The sequence below is a fragment of the Schistocerca nitens genome, chromosome 1, assembly GCF_023898315.1.
Source record: "Schistocerca nitens isolate TAMUIC-IGC-003100 chromosome 1, iqSchNite1.1, whole genome shotgun sequence".
Lineage (NCBI taxonomy): Eukaryota > Metazoa > Arthropoda > Insecta > Orthoptera > Acrididae > Schistocerca > Schistocerca nitens.
The window spans coordinates 391,870,827-391,876,256 of NC_064614.1; positions in this window are offsets into that span (position 1 = coordinate 391,870,827).

The following is a 5,430-nucleotide window of genomic DNA, read 5'->3' on the forward strand; positions in this document are numbered from 1 at the left end:
TTAGGTACAAAGAAGGTAACTGCAAAGAAACCACAGGTAACAGAAGAAATACTTTAGTTGATCGATGAAAGAAGGAAGTACAAAAATGTTCAGCAATACAGAAATAAAAGTTGCTGAGGAATAAAATAAATGCGAAGTGCAGGGGAGCTAAGACGAAATGGCTGCAGGAAAAATGTAAAAGAAATCGAGGAAGAAATGATTTGTCGGAAGGACTGACTCTGCATATATGAAAGTCAAAACAACATTCGGTGAAAAAGCAAGGGTGGTAACATTAAGAGAGCAACGGGAATTCCCCTCTATGATGGGGAAGGTTTGCATGATGTTACAGAAGAAGGAACAGGAGTCGATTTAGATGAGATAGGGAATCCAGTATTAGAATCAGAATTTAAGAGAGCTTTGAAAGACTAAGATCAAATAGTGCAGAAGGAATTGATAATATCAGAATTTCTAAAATCATTGAGGGAAGTGGCAACAAAACGACTATTCACGTTGGTTTGCATAATGTATGAGTCTGGCGACTTACCATCTGACTTTCGAAAAAAATATCATCCGCACAATTCCGAAGTCTGCAAAAAAAAAAAAAAAAAAAAAAACATCTGTAGACCTGGAAAACACGTTCGACAATAATGGTGCACGATGTTCGAACTTCTGAGAAAAATAGGGGTAAGCTATAGGGAGAGACGAGTAGTATACAATACGTTCAAGAGCGAAAAGGGAATAATAAGAGTGGACGACCAAGAACGAACTGCTCGGATTAAAAATGGTGTAAGACAGGAATGTAATCTTTCGACTCCACTGTTCAGTTCAAACTGTACATCGCAGAAGATATGATGGAAATAAAAGAAAGGTTCACAAGTGGGATTAAACCCCAAGGAGAAAATATATCGACGTTACGATTCGCAGATAGCATTGCTATACTGAGTGAAAGTGAATACGGATTACAGGATGTATTGAATGGGATGAACAGTCTAATGAGTACAAAATATGGACTGAGAGTAAATCGAAGAAAGACGAAAGTAATGAGAAGTAGAAGAAATGAGAGCAGCGAGAAAATTAACATCAGGATTGATGGTCACGAAATCGATGAAGTTAAGGAATTCTGCTACCTAGCGAGCAAAATAACCAATGACGGACGGAGCAAGGAGGACAACAATGGCAGACTAGTACTGACAAAAAGAGCATTCCTGGCCAAGAGAACTCTAATAGTATCAAGCATAGGCCTTAATCTGAGGAAGAAATTTCTGAGAATGTACGTTTGAAGCACAGTATTGTATGGTAGTGAAACGTGGATGTGGGAAAACCGGAAGAAAATAGAACTGAAGCATTTGAGATGTCCCCCAAACGAATGTTGAAAATTGGGTGGGCTGATAAGCTAAGGAATGAGGAGGTTCTGCGCAGAATCGAAGAGGAAAGGAATATGTGGAAAACACTGACAAAGAGAAGGCAGGGGATGCTAGGACATCTGTTAAGACATCAGGGAATAACTTCCATGGTACTAGAGAGAGCTGTAGTGGGTAAAAATTGTAGAGAAAGACAGGGATTGAAATACATCCAGCAAATAGTTGAGTACATAGGATGCAAGTGCTACTCTGAGCTGAAGATGTTGGCACAGGAGAGGAATTCGTGACCGGCCGCATCAAACGAGTCACAAGACTGATGACAAAAAAAAAAGAATGCCTAACTGCTTTCACAAGCGTCTCCAATTACGAAGACGGCTAATTCCTTCATAAACACTGTGCTATGAACAATGAAAGTGAGAAGAGAGAGTACTGTTTGCAGACGAATACTTTGTAAGTTTTTTTTTTCATCAAGTGTAAATTCGTTTATCTTTTTAATTTTCCCTTCCTTATTACTGTACCTGGCAGAACAAAATCACTTTTGTTTCCTAGTATGTTCAATATTGACTATGAAGGAATATGGAACATTTAGTTTTACCAAGGATGGGTTCAAGAGGGGCATATTTAACGCCACATAAGGTCTCGTAGATCCCACGTGCCTAGTATCCTAGGTCATGTAGGATACAATAGGCCCGTAGTCCCTACCTTGAGCCTGGAAATTCGATTTTTTGCATGAAGACATCCACACGTACAGTACGAAGACGTCTGAGAACCACAGACATACAACAGTTATTGCAGAGGGAAGTGCGCCGACTGTGATGTGGCCAACGACAACACTAGACACAGGCGAGGCACCGCGTCGTCTTTTCAGAAACTCGGTTCTGCGCGCAGCACTACAATGGACGTATGGTTCCGCATGTGGAAGCTTGGAGGCTACTAACGAGGCTAGGTTGCGTAAGTCACCGTCGTGTGACCACAGAACCTGGCGGAGAAGGGTGTGAGAAGGAGATGTGTTCCGAATCGTGTCGATTCGACAGCCCACGTGCCATGTATTTATGTAGCAGTTGACTGGTGTTTGTCTGTTAAGAGGGTTAGGACGTCAAACGGGCTGACTTGGAGCAGGAGAGGCGCCACAGGACATTCTAATTTCCACTGTCTATACTTTTACAAAAAATTCATGAAACTTTGTCAGCATGACCAGGAAGGATTCAGGATTCACACGCATACCAGTGGAAGTTCAAAAATATAACAAAATAATTTTTTTCTACCTTTGAAATTTTATCATTTTATCACTTATTATTGACTGCATTTGGTGTTACAGGTACACTTTTCTTCATAAGTAAGAGAGATTCTTCGATGAATTTTGTGCATCATACAAACCATACTTACAGGTGTATGAAAACCTAGAATTTTCCAAATCAATTAAAAACTGTGGTAAAATTTGGATAATTAACTATAAAATTTTAGTTTTTTTTCTAAACATGAAGTTTAAAATGTAACAGCTCATTCATTTTTTCATAAATTAAATAAATTCTAGAGTTTCATACACCTATAAGTATGGTTTGTATGCTGTGCTAAATTCATCGAAGAATCTCTCTTACTTATGAAGAAAAGTGTACCAAATGCAGCCAACAGTAAGTGAAACAAATGATGAAATTTCACATGTAAAAAAATTTATTTTGTTGTGTTTTTGATTTCCACTGCTATGAATCCTAAATATTTCCTCGTCATACTGATAAATTTTTATGAATTTATTTGTAAAAGTATGTAAGCGCATTGTCATATCGCTGGCTTAGTTGTGGAGTATCTTTGCGGGCAGTGGCGTCTGTGGAGAGATGCGCACGGGACACGGAACTGTTGTGTTGAGGGTAGCTCTGCAGGTGAGAGGCATTGTTAGTGTGGAAGTTGATGTGTTGCTACAAGTGCTATTACAGTAAAGTGATGAAGTATGGAAATGGTTCAGAGGAAAGTGCGTCAAGAAGTAATTTTAAAAAAAGTAGTGTCGCCGATAACGTATCTGTGTATCCTCTCGTTGCGTGTCGTACCGTACAGTATCAATCATCCGCGCTGTGTTCGGTCTCCCAGAATGAACTGATGTGTATCAGGAAAAATTAGTTAGCATAAAAGAGTGCAGTCAAGTGCCAGTGACTTGTAGTGAGCGTGAGAACGTGCGTTCGATCATCGCGTTTCCGCATTATCAACTATCAGCCGCACCGCAACGGTTACTCGCACGCTCGTACAAGTGAGAACTGAGAACTGAAAAATTAACTTTACGAACAGTGTTATATCATTACTAGTGTCAAAGACGACTGGTACCAAAAGAAAGCTGTGTATGCGTGGCGAGCGTAAGAACTATCGTTCGATTATTCGGCTTCCGCATCATCACCAATCATCAGCGCCGTGTTCGGTTACGCGTACGCTCGTCCAAACGATTTTGTGGACAGATAATCATTTAGAAGTTGGCATCAAAACTGATGACTTAGAGTGTAAGCAGTGCAACGTGTGATTTCTTATCGTCTCAGAATATAGATGTTTACACCAGACGTAAGGACAGTGTTGTGCTTGACGTTGAGTGGCTCCCTTAAACCCACTTGCATATTTAGATAGATAATTTCAGGCAAGCGGGTTTAGGGGAGCCACTCAACGTCAAGCACAACACTGTCCTACGTCTGGTATAAACATCTATATTCTGAGACGATAAGAAATCACACGTTGCACTGCTTACATTCTAAGTCATAAGTTTTGATGCCAACTTTTGGATGATTATCTGTCCACAAAATCACTTGGACGAGCGTACGCGTAACCGAACACGGCGCTGATGAATGTTGATGATGCGGAAGCCGGAAGATCGAACGAAAGTTCTTACGCCCGTCACACATACAGATATATGGTAATAGTCCTCCTTGACATTAGTAATGATATAACACTGCTCGTAAAGTTAATTTTTCAGTTCTCAGTTTTCACTTGTACGAGCGTGCGAGTAACCGTTGCAGTGCGGCTGATTGTTGATAATGCGGAAACGCGATGATCGAACGCACGTTCTCACGCTCACTACAAGTCGCTGGCACTTGACTGCACTCTTTTATGCTAACTAATTTTTACTGAAACACATCTGTTCATTCTGGGAGACCGAACACGGCGCGGATGATTGACACTGTACTGTACGACACGCAACGAGCAGCAGTGTGGAGCAGAACAATACGACTGCCGTGGCATTATCGGGTACGTGGTGTGGACAGGGCGCACGGTCGAAACGACAACCAGTTAAGATAACCCCGCGCTATGTCTACCCCCGGGCGTGTTACAAGTATAGACAGTGGTGCCTCTCCTGCTCCAAGTCAGCCCGTTTGACGTCCTGTCCCCATTAACGCGGCAAGGACGTGGGGAGACAGTAATGGACGACGCGAGGCTCATCACAGCATCACTCGCAGCATCTATGATTCAGATCAGACTATTTGGGTTTGTCGAGACCACAGAATGTTGAGGCAATGAACACATGGCAAACGGAGTCAGAACATCATTGCTGTACCACTCGGTAAAATAAATGTCTGGTCTTCTAACAATTTTGTGAGACTGGACGGATTTATTAGCTTCATTATCTACAATTCAGACGACAACAATGCTGCGTGAACCATTGTCTACTTACACGATAACCAAACGCTTGACGAAAAGCCTCCTGTAGTGCGACGTCTGTTACGTTGCTACTGTTGACGCCAACTATTATTACGAGCTAGTGTATGGTTATCTTTAGCGACGAGTCTAGATTCCTTTTTGGCAAACACAATGGCCATTTGATAGCTGGCTCTAATTCATTCCTGATATTGATGCGAGAGACGTTGACAGTACAGCGCCGTATGCAGTACACCCTGCAGCGACATTTATTACCTCTTACTTGTATCTTAAGGTTTGTAGGAAGCATATTACTTCAATGACCCTACAGAATGCCTTACAGCACGAGAACATTTATATCGACACCTGCAACAACCTCATAGGCGACGAGTTCCAAAGACATATTTCCAGAAAATGTGGACTGGTACGCTGCACTCTGCCAAAATCTGCATTTTTCTACGCCTAAATCGCATCTTGTATTCAA